This window comes from Piliocolobus tephrosceles, unplaced genomic scaffold, assembly GCF_002776525.5.
Source record: "Piliocolobus tephrosceles isolate RC106 unplaced genomic scaffold, ASM277652v3 unscaffolded_39345, whole genome shotgun sequence".
Classification (NCBI taxonomy): domain Eukaryota; kingdom Metazoa; phylum Chordata; class Mammalia; order Primates; family Cercopithecidae; genus Piliocolobus; species Piliocolobus tephrosceles.
Window position 1 is genome coordinate 1,880 of NW_022323582.1, and position 7,441 is coordinate 9,320.

Below are 7,441 nucleotides of genomic sequence, written 5' to 3' on the forward strand. Positions count from 1 at the left end.
CGGGGCACAGCAGCCAGGTAGCGCCGGAAACGCGGTTGCGTGCGCGCTGCGTCCCTGTGCGCGCTGCGTCCCTGGGGCGCGGCAGGGCGGGGAGAAAGGCGGGGCGTCAGGCGGGGCGTCGTGTCGCCTGCGCAGTGTCCTGGGAGAGGGGTGAGCAGAGAATGGAGACGGTGGGGGCGGGGCTTGAGCTGCCGAATAGCCGCGCGCGCCCTGCATCCCGGGGGCGGGGAGTGGGACGGTGCCTCGCCGCGAGTGCCGAAGGCGGGGAACGGGGCGGGTAATCTCTGTGCTTCCTCAGTCCCCAGGCCCAGCACCTGCAGGGCCGACCAGCTCCAGTCCCAGGTCCAATCCTGAGTGGCCAAAAGCCGGAAACCCGGAGCTGGAATTGGGTCTTGCACAAGCTGGACCATGTAAGCGGGACCAGGCCGGAGGTGGAGGCCACCGCTGCGGGAGGAGGGCATCTGAGGCTGGATTTTGAAGGACCCCATTAATAGAGGGTATAAACCAGATGCGGGCCATCAGGGAGGATTGTCACTCTAGCCCGATCTTGTTTGTTTACACCAGGAAGGGCCTGCCTTCTACCTGCAAGAGAATATGGCGGCTGCAGAACAATGTGGCTTAATGCCAAATATCCGTTTGTTTTAGGAAGTTAGGCTACTTGAGAAGCATCTTTAAGGGGGAGAGAAAGCAAGTTAAATCTGATTTCCACGCAGCTCTGTGGATCCCGAATGTCCATAGCATGATGTTATCTCCATTTCCACTTCCCAGCCGCTCCTGTTCCTTGTGTTTCCTGCACCATCATTCTCTCAGGTGCTCTACACTAAAATTTGCTGTCATCGTTGACTTCTCCCTCTCCTTCATCCCCTACAAGTATCAACATAGACAAATCCGATCAATATAATCATCAGTGAATAAAGCAAATTGCAGTGCATATTCTTAAAGACAGACTTTACACTTGCAGCAGCACCTAGCTTGCAGAGAGCTAAGTTGAAGCCCGTGTTTATCATAGCGGATTCTAACCAGCCAAAGCTGATAATTACTAAGAACTTGCAGGAGTTGCAGTATGCCAGACCTTCAATTTAACTGAAGACTTTCCTGAACAATTAATAAGGAGACTTGTCTTAACCTGCAGGGAATGGCTTTAGGGACTCATTCTTCCCTATGCAGGCGCAAGCCTCAAACCTTAATTCGGATCATCCACGATGATTCTCGAGCCCTTCCCTCACCTTATATTTGAAGAGGCTGAACCTCAGAGAATTAAATTACCTACAGTCCTGGTCACTGGTAGAGCTATTATTTAAAGTAAGGTCTAATGTCAAAGCCTACGTCCTTAACTCTACCATATGCTGCTTCTTGTAGTGTCCTTCCTCAACCAGAACACATAGCTCTTCTGTGTAGGAAAAGTCCATCAAAACATGTCATCAATTAAAGAAATTGGTTTCTGCTCTATTTCAATTAGTACCAGAGTAAATCAGTCGATGATTTGTGTTTGGGAATGTTGCTAGCTGGCATTAACGTTGTTAAGAGATAGCTTAGCTTTTCACTGGGGGCCCACTGCGTTATCGGAATCCTGAAACACAAATGTGTCAAAAGGGTGTGATCAAGCTATGTCAGGGAATGTTAAGTTTTTAGTATTTGGTCACTGAGGCCCATCAGTAGGTTTGGGTGTTTTGTTTTGTTTTTCCCACAAAGAGGCTTTGAGTAAGAATTGTCTGGTAGACAAACACAGGTACACACAGGTGTGTACTCACACAGCAACAGCAGCAGAGATCATCTCCCACAACAGAAGAGCTCATGAAGAAAGGGAACGGAGCTTCAATTTAAGCATTAGTTTATCATTTTTGGAGCCTGAATGTGTTGAACTTTACAGATTAACAGGTCCCTGAACAAAAATGTAAAAAACAAACCCAAGTTGCAGTCCTCCCAGGTAATTCATGTCTATCAAGTGTCTACAATACCAATTTCTACATCTTTGGGAGTATTTTATAGGTTTGTTTGAAGAGCAAGGTCAATAACTCTTTCCCCAAGAAATAAATCATTAAAAAAAACCGCCTATTTTCTTAACCTACCCCATCTGCCACCTACTTCTAGATCATATTTATTGAAGCCATAAAAATATTAGCAAAAGCATATGCAGTGCTTATTATCTGCCACTGTTGGAAGCGCTTTACATATGTTAACTAACTTACACTTCATACCAACTCTGTGCAGTGAGGACTATGAATATCTCCTGCTTTTACACACGGAAGAAACTGAGGCACAGAGTACAAGGTCACACAGCAAATGGCAGAGCTGTCCTAACTCTGCATTTGTTTCTTGCAGTGAAGAGGCTTTTTTCTGTCTCTTAGTCTGTTCTCAACACAGTACCAGAGCGCTTGTGTTATAAGTCTTATTGTGCCGTTTCTCTCCCGAAAACCCTCTGGTGGCAACTTTTTCTCAGGCAGTGCTTTGCAAAGCCCCACACATCCACCTCCCTGACATCAGCATCTTCTCTTTCCCCCTCACTGGTATTTCTTCCTTGCTCCTAGCTGCTTCACCTGCCTGGAACCCCTCTCCAGACAATCTTCCGGTTCACTCCCTCACCTCCTTTCTGTCTTTACGCACATGTCACTTCTCAAAGAGGCCTTCCCTGATCACCTGAATTAAAACTTCAACTCATCTGCATTTCCCCTGACAGCTTCTTTCCTTCCATGACAATTCCCTGCTAACCTGCTCCATAACGGGCTTAACCATTGTAGAGCCTACCTCCCCCTTTTTCGCATGTTCGTTTCATGGGAGTGATATTTATGCAGCATTTAGCACAGTGCCTGGCCCATAACCAGTACTCAGTAAACATGTGTTGAATGGACAAGTAGACGTGGAATGAGAAATGAGAGAGGTGGTCGGCAGAGAGAACAAAGGCCACATGTACAGATTGCCCTGGCTGTACCCTGGCTCTGGTTCTTCCTCTCTTGGCCTCAGCCAGATACACCTGTGCCCTTCTCACGTACTTACTCCCACGTCCTCCGTTGAAGCTTAGGACATCCAGAGTTGCATTTGTGTCTTTCAGTGAAGAGTCTTTTAAAATCTGAGACAGGCTGTGAGCAGTGGCTCACGCCTGTAATCCCATCACTTTGGGAGGCTGAGGCACATGGATCACCTGAGGTTAGGAGTTCAAGACCAGCCTGGCCAACATGGTGAAACACTGTCTCTACTAACAATGCAAAAAAAAAAAAAAAAATAGTCGGGTGTGGTGGTGCACGCCTGCAATCCCAGCTACTCAGTAGGCTGAGAAGGAAGAATCACTTGAACCTAGGAGGCAGAGGTTGCAGTAAGCTGAGATCACACCATTGCACTCCAGCCTGGGTGACAGAGGGAGACTCCATTTCAAAAAAAAAGAAAAAAAAAAGAAAATTTGAGTTAACATCATGTACCCTGTGTCATTCAAAAACTCAACATTTCACTAGAGTTATCAGTCAAGCTGCCCATGACTGCACCAGGCCACTGCATTTAATACGTTAATTTATTTACCAAGGCCATGTATTTCAGAAGGGATTCTGTTTTTCCTTCTAGCCCCCAGAATCTAGGATAGCACCTGGCACACATGGTGAGCACTCACTACATGGCTGTCAGATAAACAATGGAGCAAGGGAAGGTAGAGGTGAATGCTTACATATGAGGAATTGTATCAGGAAGGGGTGTATGTGTGATGAAAACCTGGTCTACACAAATAGCAAAGTTGATCATTCAACACGTGGACGGCTAAGACAATATGCAGACTATCCATTCCCAGGAGGAAAAGGGAAGCTATCAACCTGACCTCCCCAAATGGATTCCGTATGTTGATTTGAACTGTCATGTGGGAAATGCGATGGCCTCCAGGTATACTACCGTCTCAGAGATCAGTGAGCAGAAAGGCTCACAGATCAAATGAAAATGCTGGAATCTCTTAGTTTATTTAAATCAATTTAAAGAGACAGTGAAAAGCAAGAGGAAAGTGGTGGGATAAGTAAATGCTGTTAAGAGAGGGTGCAAATCTGGTGGAAGATGCCCGCTACCTAAAGCCTGGCTCATACAATGTGTAAGGGGCCACCGTCCCCCACCTGCCCCAACCTCCCACCCCTCTCTGTGACATCAACTTTTCTGTGGATGGTGGTGCTGAAGACGAGAGGTTTGAGCAAGGAGACTCAGAAGCAAGGTGCTCTGTGCCAATGACACACACTTGCTCTGTCCGAGATGCAGGTACAAGCAAGCCTGGCAGAGTTGAGCTTTGGCTGTTGGCCAGTAAAAAAACATGGGTTTTACTGTGTTTCTTGGACAGAGGACACTTGGGGACAGAGGTAACGTTATTTAGGACCTCATGACATTTCATGCTTATGTATATTTTGCACCCTGTATTTAGTGCCTCTTGGATATTTAATGTATGAAATATTTCATGCTCAGGTGTCTCATGTATACTTGGTGGCTAGGAATGTTAGGTATCCTGGACTTTATTCCTTTCTGTTTAACACATGTTCTATTTACTTACTACTTAACACATCTTGTAAGATCTGCCTATGTTTTAAAAACTTTAAGATTTATCTATATTTAACTCATACTAAAAGCTTTCCCCTATATGTCACAAACATACCAATCTTCTTTAATAGTACTGAATACTCTCAGAAACCAATGTATTTTCCAACTTTCTTTTTAAATGCCACATTAAAAAAAACACCCTCTGGCTGGGCGCAGTGGCTCACGCCTACAATCTCAACATTTTGGGAGGCCAAGGTGGGCAGATCACTTGAGGTCAGGAGTTCGAGACCAGACTGACCAACATGGTGAGACCTGGTCTCTACAAAAAAATATTAGCTGGGTGTGGGGGTAGATGCCTGTACTCATAGCTACTTAAGAGGCTGAGGCAGAAGAATTGCTTGAACCCAGGAGTTCAAGGCTACAGGGAGCTGTCATCGTGCCACTACACAGGGTGACAAAGACCAAGTGTCTTAAAACAGACTTAAACAGCCAGTTTCAGCCTTTCAGTTAAACTTCGCACGAAGAATTTTATTTTGAGCGTGTTGCTCTGTTGCCCAGGCTGCAGCTCACGGCAACCTCTGCCTCCCGCGTTGAGGCAAGGAGGCACAGCTGGGATTACAGGAACATGCCACAATACCCTACTAATTTTTGTATTTTTAGTAGACAGGGGTTTCACCATGTTGGCCAGGCTGTTCTCCAACTCCTGACCTTGTGGATCCACCTACCTCAGCCTCTCAAAGTACTGGGATTACAGGATAAGCCACAGCTCCCGGTCCCCACCAAGAATTTTAAACATTTGATGGGAATGGGTCCGGAATTGGTTCCTTCCAGGGGGTTTTTGGTCTCACCGACTTAATGAAGCCACGAACCCTTGCTGTCAGTGTTAGTTCTTAAAGATGTTGTGTACGGAGTCTGTTCCTTCAGATGTTCGGACGTGTCCAGAGTTTCTTCCTTCTGGGGGGTTCAGTGGTCTCACTGGCCTCAGGAGTGAAGTCGTAGAGCTTTGCCGTGAGTGTTACAGCTCTTAAAGGCGGCGCGCCCAGAGTTGTTCATCCCTCCTGGTGGGTTCGTGCTCCCGCTGGCTTCAGGAACGAAGGTGTAGACCTTAGCAGTAAGTATTACAGCGCATAAAGGCCAGGCGTCCAGAATTGTTCTTCTCCCAGTGGGCTCGTGGTCTCACTGGCTTGGTGAATGAAGCTGCAGACCTTCGCAGTGTTACAGCTCTTAGAGATGGCCCGCCCAGTTACCCATTCCTCCCGGTGGGCTGGTGGGCTCGCTGGCTTCAGGAGTGAGGCTGAAGACCTTCGCAGTGAGTACTACAGCTCATAAACATAATGCCTACGCAAAAGAGCAAAAAAGAACAAATCTGGGGGGAGTTACTAGCTCGGGTGGCCTGCTTCTTTTATTTGGCCCCACCTACATCCTGCTGACTGGTCCAATATATGCTGATGGGTGCGTTTACAAACCTTTAGCTAGACGCAAGAGCGCTGATTGGTGAGTTTACAATCCTTTAGCTAGACAGAAAAGTTCTCCAAGTCCCCGCCCAGCTGGCTTCACCTCTCAGGAATATCTGCATTATACTCAACCTTGCTGTACTATGCATTCCCTAGGAACTGACTAGAATTTAATACATGGAAACTTCATCAAGTCACTTATTTATTTTTGAGACAGAGTCTCTCTCACCCAGGCTGGAGTGCAGTGGCATCATCTCGGCCCACCGCACCACCCTCCACCTTCCGGGTTCAAGCGATGCTCCTGCTTCAGCCTCCCAGGTAGCTGAGATTACAGGTGCCAGCCACCATACCTGGCTAATTTTTTTTTTTTTTTATCTTTAGTAGACACCGGGTTTCACCATGTCGACCAGGCTGATCTTGAACTCCTGACCTCAGGGGATCTGCTGCCTCTGCCTCCCAAAGTGCTGGGATTATAGGCATGAGCCACCGCACCCAGCCTCCAGTAACTGCCTTATAAGGTGATCTACATTGATTCTAGAGAGAATGGTGTAAGCGGAATTACATTTGTATCCATTTTTAATTCCATCTAAAAATCATTCAGAAACTTGCTTCTCTGGGATGACAGAGTAGACGTACTTTCCCGGCTCACCAAGTGCAACTAAAAACCCTGGACACATATATACATGACACGTAAGGCACTGAAAGGTGGAGAAAAGGGTGATGAGTCAGGGACCTTGGGACTCAGGAATTACATGGTAAGTTCCCTAAAATTGTTTCCCGTATATATCCGACTTAAATGTGAAAACCAATGAGGCACGGTGGTTCACGCCTGTAATCCCAGCACTTTGGGAGGCTGAGGCACGTGGATCACCTAAGGTCAGGAGTTCAACACTTCAACACGGTGAAACCCCAGCTCTACTGAAAATACAAAAAATTTGCGGGGTGTGGTGGCAGGCGCCTGTAATCCCAGCTACTCGGGAGGCTAACGGCAGCAGAATGGCTTGAATTTGGGAGGCAGAAGTTGCAGTTGAGCCAAGATGACACCACTACACTCCAGCCTAAGCGACACAGCAAGACACCACCAAAAGAAAACAAAAAAAAAAGTGAAAACTTGGCAGAATGGCTGCTCAGGCGCTGTGGCTCATGTTTATAATCTCAGCACTTTGGGAGGTCGTGGTGGGTGATCACCTGATGACAGGCGTTCACAGCCAGCCAGGCCAACATGCTGAAACCCCGTCTCTACTAAAAACACAAATTAGCTGGGCGTGGTAGTGGGCACCTATAATCCCAACTACTTGGGAGGCTGAGGCCAGAATCACTTGAACCCAGGGGGCAGAAGGTTGCAATGAGCCAAAATCACACCACTGCACAAGAGCTAAACTCTCAGAAAGAATTACCATAATATGCATAGGAGCAAATAAAACATGCAACAAAATTCCTACTCTTTGTAGCCTAAGGACCACACAAAGAGCACAACATCCACTCTGGCAGCG

General features: G+C 47.0%; 1 long non-coding RNA gene across 1 annotated transcript; it reads left to right on the forward strand.

Moving 5' to 3' along the window:
* Positions 1-207: 207 nt before the first annotated feature.
* On the forward strand, positions 208-1,455 carry LOC113223165. The gene is made up of 2 exons (XR_003308629.1): positions 208-410; positions 646-1,455. It is a non-coding gene; the product is annotated as an uncharacterized LOC113223165 (long non-coding RNA).
* The last annotated feature ends 5,986 nt before the right edge of the window (positions 1,456-7,441 follow it).